This window comes from Lolium perenne, chromosome 7 (assembly GCF_019359855.2).
Source record: "Lolium perenne isolate Kyuss_39 chromosome 7, Kyuss_2.0, whole genome shotgun sequence".
In the NCBI taxonomy this organism is placed as follows: domain Eukaryota; kingdom Viridiplantae; phylum Streptophyta; class Magnoliopsida; order Poales; family Poaceae; genus Lolium; species Lolium perenne.
The window spans coordinates 45,775,818-45,788,830 of NC_067250.2; positions in this window are offsets into that span (position 1 = coordinate 45,775,818).

Consider the following 13,013-nt stretch of genomic DNA (forward strand, 5'->3'; position numbering starts at 1 on the left):
CTCCTGGGGCCCCTGGGGCCCACCTCTGGTCCTTCCCGGGTGTTCTGGAAGCTTCGTGTATTTCTAAGATCTTCGGTGTTGATTTCGTCCGATTCCAAAAATATTTCCTTACTAGGATTTCTGAAACCAAAAACAGCAGAAAACAGCAACTGGCCTTTCGGCATCTCGTCAATAGGTTAGTTCCGGAAAACGCATGAAAACGATATAAAGTGTGAACAAAACATGTCGGTATTGTCATAAAACAAGCATGGAACATCAGAAATTATAGATACGTTGGAGACGTATCAGCATCCCCAAGCTTAGTTCCTACTCGTCCTCGAGTAGGTAAACGATAAAAGATAATTTCTGAGGTGACATGCTACCAACATAATCTTAATCATACTATTGTAAAGCATATGAGATGAATGCAGCGATTCGAAACAATGTAAATGCAATGAGTAAACAATTGAATCATATAGCAAAGACTTTTCATGAATAGTACTTTCAAGACAAGCATCAATAAGTCTTGCATAAGGGTTAACTCATAAAGCAATAAATTCAAAGTAAAGATATTGAAGCAACACAATGGAAGATTAAGTTTCAGCGGTTGCTTTCAACTTGTAACATGTATATCTTATGGATAGTTGTCAATGCAAAGCAATATAACAAGTGCAATAAGCAAGTATGTAAGAATCAATGCACAGTTAACACAAGTGTTTGCTTCTAAGATAGAGAGAAATGGGTAAACTGACTCAACATAAAAGTAAAAGAAAAGGCCCTTCGCAGAGGGAAGCATTGATTGCTATATTTGTGCTAGAGCTTTGGTTTTGAAAACATATAGAGAGCATAAAAGTAAAGTTTTGAGAGGTGTTTGTTGTTGTCAACGAATGGTAGTGGGTACTCTAACCCCCTTGCCAGACAAACCTTCAAAGAGCGGCTCCCATTTTATTTTATTTTTGTGTGGCACTCCTTCCAACCTTTCTTTCACAAACCATGGCTAACCGAATCCTCGGGTGCCTGCCAACAATCTCATACCATGAAGGAGTGCCTTTTTATTTTAGTTTTATTATGATGACACTCCTCCCCACCTTTGCTTTCTCAAGCCATGGCTAACCGAATCCTTCGGGTGCCGTCCAACAATCACATACCATGGAGGAGTATCTATTTTGGTTAATTAATTTGGGACTGGGAATCCCATTGCCAGCTCTTTTTGCAAAATTATTGGATAAACGGATGAAGCCACTAGTCCATTGGTGAAAGTTGCCCAACAAGATTGAAAGATAAACACCACATACTTCCTCATGAGCTATAAAACATTGACACAAATAAGAGGTAATAACTTTTGAATTGTTTAAAGGTAGCACTCAAGCAATTTACTTTGGAATGGCGAAGAAATACCATGTAGTAGGTAGGTATGGTGGACACAAATGGCATAGTGGTTGGCTCAAGTATTTTGGATGCATGAGAAGTATTCCCTCTCGATACAAGGCTTAGGCTAGCAAGGCTATTTGAAGCAAACACAAGTATGAACTAGTACATCAAAACTTACATAAAAGACATATTACAAGCATTATAAGACTATACATCGTCTTCCTTGTTGTTCAAACACCTCACTAGAAAATATCTAGACTCTAGAGAAACCACTCATGCAAACCAAATTTAAGCACGCTCTATGTATTTCTTCATTAATGGGTGCAAAGTATATGATGCAAGAGCTTAAACATGAGCACAACAATTGCCAAGTATCACATTATCCAAGACATTTTACCAATTACTACATGTAGCATTTCCCGATTCCATCCATATAACAATTTAACGAAGCAGTTTCAACCTTCGCCATGAAAATTAAAGGCTAAGAACACATGTGTTCATATGAACCAGCGGAGCGTGTCTCTCTCCCACACAAACATTTATTCAAACAAAAACAAAAACAAAAGCACATAGACGCTCCAAGCAAAGTACATAAGATGTGGCCGAATAAAAATATAGTTTCAAGAGAAGGAACCTGATAATTTGTAGATGAAGAAGGGGATGCCTTGGGTATCCCCAAGCTTAGACGCTTGAGTCTTCTTGATATATGCAGGGGTGAACCACCGGGGCATCCCCAAGCTTAGAGCTTCCACTCTTCTTGATCACATTGTATCATCCTCCTCTCTTGATCCTTGAAAACTTCCTCCACACCAAACTCGAAACAACTCATTAGAGGGTTAGTGCATAATCAAAAACTCACATGTTCAGAGGTGACAAAATCATTCTTAACACTTCTGGACATTGCTCAAAGCTACTGGAAGTTAACGGAATAAAGAAATCCATCCAACATAGCAAAAGAAGCAATGCGAAATAAAAGGCAGAATCTGTCAAAACAGAACAGTCCGTAAAGACGAATTTTATTGAGGCACCAGACTTGCTCAAATGAAAATGCTCAAATTGAATGAAAGTTGCGTACATATCTGAGGATCACTCACGTAAATTGGCATAATTTTCTGAGTTAACTACAGAGCTTTTTGCCCAGATTCGTGACAGCAAAGAGATCTGTTTCTGCGCAGTAATCCAAATCTAGTATGAACCTTACTATCAACGACTTTACTTGGCACAACAAAACACAAAACTAAGGTAAGGAGAGGTTGCTACAGTAGTAAACAACTTCCAAGACACAAATATAAAACAAAGTACTGTGGGCTATCTCCCAAGAAGTTCTTTCTTTATAGCCATTAAGATGGGCTCAGCAGTTTTGATGATGCACTCGCAAGAAATAGTATTTGAAGCAAAAGAGAGCTTCAAAAGGCAAATTCAAAACACATTTAAGCCTAACATTCTTCCTATGCAGAGGAATCTTGTAAATAAACAAGTTCATGAAGAGCAAAGTAACAAGCATAGGAAGGTGGAACAAGTGTAGCTTCAAAAATTTCAGCACATAGAGAGGCATTTTAGTAACATGAAAATTTCTACAACCATATTTTCCTCTCTCATAATAACTTTCAGTAGCAACATGAGCAAACTCAACAATATAACTATCACATAAAGCATTCTTATCATGAGTCTCATGCATAAAATTATTACTCTCCACATAAGCATAATCAATTTTATTAGTTGTAGTGGGAGCAAATTCAAAAAAGTAGTTATCATTATTATTCTCATCATCAAATATAGGAGGCATATTATAATCATAATCAAATTTATCCTCCATAACAGGCGGTACTAAAAGACTACTATCATTATAATCATCATAAATAGGAGGCAAAGTATCATCAAAGTAAATTTTCTCCTCAATGCTTGGGGGACTAAAAAGATCATGCTCATCAAAACCAGCTTCCCCAAGCTTAGAATTTTCCATAGCATTAGCAACAATAGTGTTCAAAGCATTCATATTAATAACATTCCCATTAGCATGCATATAAAGTTTCATGGGTTTTTTAATTCTTTATTCAAACACATCATGTCCTAATTCAAGATAAAGTTCATAAAGATCTCTCATATTTTTGTTGTTTTCCATTATGCCTAACTAGTGTAAACAAGAAACAAAAAGATGCAATTGCAGGATCTAAAGGAAATAGCTTCGAGCACAAACACAATGGCGCCAGAAAAGTACTGTTACCTGGAACCGGAGTATGAGTGCCTTTTACCTTTCCTCCCCGGCAACGGCGCCAGAAAAGTGGCTAGTTGCCGAGGTCCGTTGTGTGTGTGCCGTTTACCTTTCCTCCCCGGCAACGGCGCCAGAAAAGTGCTTGATGTCTACTGGAGCTTCTATTCTTGTAGACAGTGTTGGGCCTCCAAGAGCAGAGGTTTGTAGAACAGCAGCAAGTTTCCCTTAAGTGGATCACCCAAGGTTTATCGATCTCAGGGAGGAAGAGGTCAAAGATATCCCTCTCAAGCAACCCTGCAACCACAAAGCAAGAAGTCTCTTGTGTCCCCAACACACCTAATACAATAGGTGCACTAGTTCGGCGAAGAGATAGTGAGATACAAGTAATATGGATGAGTGTGAGTGGTAATAGCAATTGGAATGAAATATGGCAGCGAGTAAACATTCAACAAAACAGTAAACAAACGGTGATTCGATGCTTGGAAGCAAGGCCCAGGGATCCTGCTTTCACTAGTGGACACTCTCAACAATGATCACATAATAGGACTACTCTACACCCTCTTGTTGGATGATGAACACCATTGTGTAGGATTACACGAACCCTCAATGCCGGAGTTAACAAGCTCCACAATATTCAATGTTCATATTTAAATAACCTTAGAGTGCAAGATAGATCAACATAACCAAATAGATCACATCAATACCATCATAGTAATAGTTAACTTCACAATCTACAAGAGATCACGATCATAGCATACGCCAAGTACTACACGATGCACACACTGTCCACATTACACCGTGCAGGAGGAATAGACTACTTTAATAACATCACTAGAGTAGCACATAGATGAATAGTGATACAAAACTCATATGAATCTCAATCATGTAAGGCAGCTCATGAGATTATTGTATTGAAGTGCATGGGAGAGAGATTAACCACATAGCTACAGCGGAGCCCTGAGCCTCGGGGGTGAATTACTCCTTCCTCATCATGGAGACAGCGATGGCAGTGAAGATGGCGGTGGAGACGGCGGTGGAGATGACTCCGGGGGCAATTCCCCGTCCCGGCAGGGTGCCGGAACAGAGACTTCTGTCCCCCGAATTGGAGTTTCGCGATGGCGGCGGCTCTGGATGGTTTTCTCTGTTTTCGTCGAACTGGTCGAGGTTTTTAGGTCAGGGACGATTATATAGGCGGAGAGTCGGAGTTGGAGGGGCCACGGGGTGCCCAGGAGATAGGGGCGCGCCCCCCCTTGGGCAGCGCCGGCCACCCTCCTGGGGCCCCTGGGGCCCACCTCTGGTCCTTCCCGGGTGTTCTGGAAGCTTCGTGTATTTCTAAGATCTTCGGTGTTGATTTCGTCCGATTCCGAAAATATTTCCTTACTAGGATTTCTGAAACCAAAAACAGCAGAAAACAGCAACTGGCCTTTCGGCATCTCGTCAATAGGTTAGTTCCGGAAAACGCATGAAAACGATATAAAGTGTGAACAAAACATGTCGGTATTGTCATAAAACAAGCATGGAACATCAGAAATTATAGATACGTTGGAGACGTATCAGCATCCCCAAGCTTAGTTCCTACTCGTCCTCGAGTAGGTAAACGATAAAAGATAATTTCTGAGGTGACATGCTACCAACATAATCTTAATCATACTATTGTAAAGCATATGAGATGAATGCAGCGATTCGAAACAATGTAAATGCAATGAGTAAACAACTGAATCATATAGCAAAGACTTTTCATGAATAGTACTTTCAAGACAAGCATCAATAAGTCTTGCATAAGGGTTAACTCATAAAGCAATAAATTCAAAGTAAAGATATTGAAGCAACACAATGGAAGATTAAGTTTCAGCGGTTGCTTTCAACTTGTAACATGTATATCTTATGGATAGTTGTCAATGCAAAGCAATATAACAAGTGCAATAAGCAAGTATGTAAGAATCAATGCACAGTTAACACAAGTGTTTGCTTCTAAGATAGAGAGAAATGGGTAAACTGACTCAACATAAAAGTAAAAGAAAAGGCCCTTCGCAGAGGGAAGCATTGATTGCTATATTTGTGCTAGAGCTTTGGTTTTGAAAACATATAGAGAGCATAAAAGTAAAGTTTTGAGAGGTGTTTGTTGTTGTCAACGAATGGTAGTGGGTACTCTAACCCCCTTGCCAGACAAACCTTCAAAGAGTGGCTCCCATTTTATTTTATTTTTGTGTGGCACTCCTTCCAACCTTTCTTTCACAAACCATGGCTAACCGAATCCTCGGGTGCCTGCCAAAAATCTCATACCATGAAGGAGTGCCTTTTTATTTTAGTTCAATTGGTCGCAATCTAACCCCATGGTTCAGTACAAGATTTATAATAAAACTGTCAACTTGCCATTCAATGATTTTTGTACAGCAATTAGAGTACCGCAATGGGGATCATGCGAGAAGATAAGGGGATCGCCGCGAGAGCTCTTAAACCTCTTCGAGATGATTTGTCATGGAAGGAGTTTCTCAGAGGATGGTGGTAAAATTAGTAGCATTCAACTCCCAGCTATCCGCTACTTTGCTTATTTCATTACTAAATGCGTTCTTGCTAGAAAGAATGGTAGTAAATTATCTGTCCAGGATTTAGCTTTTCTAGCTGCTGCACTACAAAGTAATAGGGCTTATAATTTGGGTGCATTGATAGCCTACAGACTTGCTACTAACCGTGAGAAGGGCAGAATTTGTGGAGGTCTCATCGCCTCTCGTTTACTAGCTTTGCATGGTGTAGAACCTCACCATCTTGGTATTCAACTTTCCATAGAAAAACTTGACATAGTCTCTATGATTAAACATGAATTTGTTTCTGATTCATCTAATTTGGGTAACATGTTCTACAAGATAATATTTTATAAGAAAGCTTGGAGAATAACTAAGAAAACTGAAAAATTAGTAATATTACCTGCGCCTGTTCTATTTAACCTTGATTCCAGGAAGGATTGGTCAGTCACGGAAGGTGCGCTGAATGCGTACATAGAGAGAGGAGGCCATCATGCAAGAGACAACACGGAGGAGGCCGAGGAACACCTCGACTCATCATCCGATGCAGCAAGTTCCTCACATCAACATTTTGGACATGTGGAGCCTCCACGCTTTTCTTCTGCACAAGGACCTCACTATGACTACGCCATGCATGATCCACCGGCGTGGAACAGCGACCCTCGCTGGGGTTGAACTCCACTTAGGCCAAAAGCCTAAGCTTGGGGGGAGGTATACCGGCATCACTCATTCTTTGCATATTATGGTTGCTGGATACTTGTATATATTTGTTTAGTTTCTTTGAGTGGTTTTCTAATGAGAGGAAGATGATATTTGGGGAAGTGCTGCCTGAAAACAGATGCTGGACTGTTACCAAAAACATTCTCAAAACTAGCCAGGACGATATTTTGCAAAGCCAATTTTTGTGCATGTTCCCCAGGTTATTATCTAACTTTCATTAGTTGAACACTTTTCGATTTGAGCAGTGGAAGAATTTCTTAAAAATCGAGTACTGTACTGCTGTCAAGTTTGACGAATTTCTGCTTCTTTGTGTTTATGTGACTTTTCTAGTTTACCATTTCTTGTTTTTGCTTTGTTTCTTTCCTAAAACACAAAAAGACCAAAAATATTTGTTGTTCTTCTTTGGTTTGTAAAGTTCATTATGAGTTCAATGGTCTTCGGTGGCTGGAGCGTGGTTTTCATTTCATATTATCCAAGCTACACAAGTGAAAGGCAATAATGACGATCTACGACAATTGGATTGTGGTGAGAGGCTGGTATGAACTCTATTTGTTTTCATTTTTGTACATATACTAATCCATGTGAGCATGCTTAGTTGGTTCATGTGAGGTATATGTCATTTAAGAAAGTCTAGTAGTTCATGATCTCTCATGTTTAGCTCCAATTTATTAATATGAGTAGCATGTCATGGATGTTTGCTTGCATTGTTTTATTCATAAGTAGGTATGATATTGTGGTATCCTCCTCTGAATAATTCATTTGAATTAACTTGGCACATGCTCACGCATTCATATGACTAAACAAAAGTCAATTAAGCCTCTATGATTTACATTGCTTCAGAGTTCTTGTATCACTTTTATGCCTCCGTTAATTTATTTTGCCGCAAGCATGATTATGATAGTTACTGCTCTCTTGATTTGTCGCTCCCTAGTCTATTGCTAGCCCTCACTTGTACTGAGCGGGAACGCTGCTCGTGCTTCCAAACTCCTGAAAACCAAGTTGTTCCAAAGCGTCCACCATAAATACCTATGCATGGCATTTCAAACCATTCCAAGTAAATTCTCATGCGCTACCTTTAAACCTTCAAAATGCTTCTCAATTTGTGTTAATGTTTCATAGCTCATGAGGAAGTATGTGTTGTTTAACTTTCAACCTTGTCATTTACTCTTGACGGACTTTCATATGGACTAGTGGCACATCCGCTTATCCAATAATTTTGCAAAAAGAGATGGCAATGGGGTTCCCAGCCCCGATTAATCAAACTTCATTAATAATTCTCTTCACATGTTTTGCTCTGATTCATCTGTAAGCAACTTAATTTTGCAAATAGACACTCCTCCATGGTATGTGATTGATGGAAGGCACCCGAGGATTCGGTTAGCCATGGCTTGTGTAAGCAAAGGTTGGGGGGAGTGTCACCCATAATAAAACTAAAATGCGTGTGTAAACAAAAGAGAAGAGGGATGATCTACCTTGCTGGTAGAGATAACGTCCTTCATGGGAGCCGCTCTTGAAAGTCCGGTTGGCGAGGTAGTTGGTGTACCCATTACCATTCGTTGACAACAACAAACACCTCTCAAAATAATTTTACTCCTGTTTTAAAAATGAAAAGCTCTAGCGCATGTTAATCCCTGCTTCCCTCTGCGAAGGGTCAATCTTTTACTTTTAAGTTGTGTCTCCATCCTTTCTTTGAGCACTTTCTTGAGAGCACAACTATCATTCTTAGTATAATATGCTTGTCTCAAAATATGATTGATTGTGGTATAACTTTGATGCTTTTATCTTTGACAATCACTATTTCTAGTCTTTCTATGAACTTCAGAGGTGCCTGAGCATTTATGTTTTGCTGATCAAATATGGGCAAGCGAGATACCACTTTATCATACTCTTTTATGAACATTGCAATTCTGCTTATAGACATGATTCATGTGCTTATTATTAATTGTTGGTACCTTTCCATGATTGACATAGCTATTAGATGATCTTATTTGCATGTATCTTATTATGAACTGCCTAAGTGTTAGCCATAGCATGAGAATATTTACATCATATGAGCAAATGTGTTCGTGAAAGTTCTTTTATCGCTCAGTTGTTAACTGAATTGCTTGAGGACAAGCAATAAGCTAAGCTTGGGGGGAGTTGATACGTCCAAAACGTATCTACTTTCCCGAACACTTTTGCTATTGTTTTACCTCTAATTTGTGTATTTTGGATGCAACTAACGCGGACTAATGCTGTTTTCAGCAGAACTATTCTGGTGTCTCGTTTTTGTGCAGAAATCCAACTTTCAGGAAAATCCTCGGAATTTATGCGAAAGGTCTTATTTTTCCAGAAGACTCACGGAGCCAGAAGGGCAAGCCAGGTGGAGGCCCGAGGGCCCCACACCATAGGGCGGCGCGGCCCAGGAGGGGGGCGCGCGGCCCTAGCGTGTGGCCCCCTCGGCCGGCCTCCGACGCCCTCCTCTGGACTACTTAAGGGGTTTCGATCTAAAAATCGCGACCGAGAAGTCGAAGTCGCCAGAAACCCTCCAGAACGCCGCCACATCACGAAACTCCGTCTCGAGAGCCAGAAGTCTCCGTTTTGGCACTCCGCCGGGACGGGGAATTGGAGGAGATCATCGCCATCATCATCACCGACGCCTCTCCATCAACCAGGAATGTTTCCCCCATCCATGTGTGAGTAATTCCCCCGCTGTAGGCTGAAGGGGATGGTAGGGATTGGATGAGATTGGTCATGTAATAGTATAAGATTGTTAGGGCATAGTGCCTAGTGTCCGTAATTGGTACTTTGATGATATTGTTGCAACTTGTTATGCTTAATGCTTGTCACTAGGGCCCGAGTGCCATGATCTCAGATCTGAACATGTTATTATTTCATCATGATATTCATTGTTTTATGATCTTACCTGCAAGTTGTATACACATGTCGCTGTCCGGAACCAATGGCCCCGAGGTGACAGAATCGGGACAACCGGAGGGGATGGTAGTGATGTGAGGATCACATGTGTTCACGGAGTGTTAATGCTTTGCTCCGGTACTCTATTAAAAGGAGTACCTTAATATCCAGTAGATTCCCTTGAGGCCCGGCTGCCACCGGCTGGTAGGACAAAAGATGTTGTGCAAGTTTCTCATTGCGAGCACGTACGACTATATTTGGAACACATGCCTATTGATTGCTTTGTACTTGGACACCGTTTTATTATTATCTGCAAATGCCCTGCTTGATTGTTACATGAGTTTCTCTCATCCATGCAACGCCCGTTATCCGTCCCCGTGCCTACAGTATTTTAATCCTGCTGTTTACTAAAATCACTACTGCTGTCTTTGTTACTCTGCTGCTGTTATTTCACTACTGCTACTGCTATAAAACTGTTACTACTGATAAACTCTTGCGAGCAAGTCTGTTTCCAGGTGCAGCTGAATTGACAACTCCGCTGTTAAGGCTTTTCAAGTATTCTTTGTCTCCCCTTGTGTCGAATCAATAAATTGGGTTTACTACCCGCGAAGACTGCTGCGATCCCCTATACTTGTGGGTCATCAGACACCCGTAGACACAAACGGATGCGCGGTCGATTTCGACCATTCCCCCGTGGAAAAAGAATTTCGCGTCCGTTTTGGCGTCTAAATACGTCGTCCCGCTGAAGATGCCCTAGCGGCAATAATTGTGAAGTATCTAGAACAAGACTCATTGTCCCTTCTTCTCTAGAAAAGTTCCTGGAAGAGCTGACCACAGTCATGATGCATTCATCCGGAATGAATGTACCCTCGCATTGTCTTTTTCTTGTACTTTTTTCTTGGAAAACATTTAATCCAGCTGAGTGCGGGTCTGACTTCCTCGACGGCAAATTCATCGATCCAGATGAAAGCTTGTTTCGAGAAGCAAAAAAGATAACTACTTTTCCAAGTCAAAGTGGATTTTGTCCCGTGTGGCGTCTATCTGCAAGCAAATGAGCCCTTGGACTTTCTCGGCTGCAAGCAACCCCGATGCAAATGCAATGGTCAACTCAGGGCGACCTGTCCATCGATATGGGAAGCGTAACCCTAACATCGGGTCCACGGTGCTTTATATATTGGAGACATACAGCGGGGCCACCTCGTGTATATGCGAGGGGTTACATACGGATACAGATACAGGAGATATACATGAATACATATACAACTAGAGATATAACTTAACACACCCCCTCAATCATAACTTGTCTAAGTTAAGATTGCGACGAAATGTCTCTAGTTGCCTTATAGAAAGTGGCTTTGTAAATCCATCTGCCACTTGATCTCCAGAAGGAACAAACCGTATGTCTAAAAGTCTCCGAGCAACTCTTTCACGAACAAAGTGATAATCCACTTCAATATGCTTTGTCCTAGCATGAAACACAGGATTAGCAGAGAGATATGTTGCACCAATATTATCGCACCACAACACATCCGCTCGAGTCTGTGATACTCCCAGCTCACGAAGCAATGATTGCACCCAAATTACATCAGATGTAGCATTAGCTAGAGACTTATACTCAGCCTCCGTACTAGACCGTGATACTGTGGCTTGCTTACGAGCAGTCCAAGAAATCAGATTCGACCCTAGGAACACAGCAAAACCACCAGTTGATCTTCTATCATCAGGACACCCAGCCCAGTCAGCATCAGAGAATGCACTGACTATAGTAGAAGAAGATCTGCTCAATCTCAATCCAAGAGCAATAGTACCACGCAAATACCGCAAAATTCTCTTGACTGTTGTCCAATATACTGTAGTTGGAGCATGCAAAAACTGGCACACCTTAATGACTGAAAAAGAGATATCAGGTCGTGTCAAAGTAATGTACTGCATGGCTCCAACAATACTCCTGTATCGAGTAGAATCCTCACTACTCAGAAGTTCACCATCAGTCAAGGACAGTTTCTCAGATACTGACAAAGGGGTAACAACAGTCTTACACAGCTGCATATTTACTTGGCCAATCAACTCATTTGGATACTTCTCTTGAGACAAAATAATACCATCACACACCTTTTTAACCTCAATACCAAGGAAGTAACGGAGCTCACCCAAGTCTTTCAGGGCAAAATCAAGCCCCAAATTCTGAAGAAGAACATCCACAGCCTTCTCTGATGAGCTAGCAACAACAATATCATCAACATAGATCAGCATAAAGATGGATACACCCCCTTTGTTGCAGAAAAACAGAGAAGTATCAGCCTTGAAAGCAGAAAAACCAAGGGACTGAAGTTTAGAACTCAGCCGAGAGTACCATGCTCGAGGGGCCTGCTTAAGGCCATACAGTGCTTTATCAAGCTTACACACATGTCCCAGTCGAGACTCATACCCAGGTGGTTGTCTCATGTAGACCTCCTCTTCCAGAACACCATGTAAAAACGCGTTCTTCACGTCTAGCTGACGAAGCTTCCACCCTCTAGAAACTGCAAGGGAAAGAACTAGGCGAATAGTAGCAGCCTTCACAACAGGCCTGAAGGTATCTTCATAATCAATACCATAGCGCTGCTTACAACCTTTTGCAACCAAACGAGCTTTAAAACGGTCAACAGTACCATCAGCCTTCCTTTTAACTTTATATACCCACTTGCAATCTATCACATTTTAACCTGGAGAAGAAGGAACCAGATGTCAAGTTCTATTGTTCATCAGGGAAAAATATTCTTCATCCATGGCCGCTTTCCAAGATGAATCTGCAAGTGCTTTAGACAGAGTGCTAGGCTCACCGGTGATACGTCTCCGACGTATCGATAATTTCTTATGTTCCATGCCACATTATTGATGTTATCTACATGTTTTATGCACACTTTATGTCATATTCGTGCATTTTCTGGAACTAACCTATTAACAAGATGCCGAAGTGCCGATTCTTTGTTTCTGCTGTTTTTGGTTTCAGAAATCCTAGTAAGGAAATATTCTCGGAATTCGACGAAATCAAAGCCCAGGGGCCTATTTTTCCACGAAGCTTCCAGAAGTCCGAAGACGAAACGAAGAGGGGCCACGAGGCAGCCAGAGCATAGGGCGGCGCGGCCCCTGCCCTGGCCGCGCGGCCCTATGGTCTGGGCCCCTCGCGCCGCCTCTTGACCTACCCTTCCGCCTACTTAAAGCCTCCGTGACGACTATAACCAGTCAACTAAAGCCTCTATGATCATTTAGTTTTGACTTGTAATATCACTTTATGCTTTGATTGATAATGTTTTGTCGGTATGCATGATTAT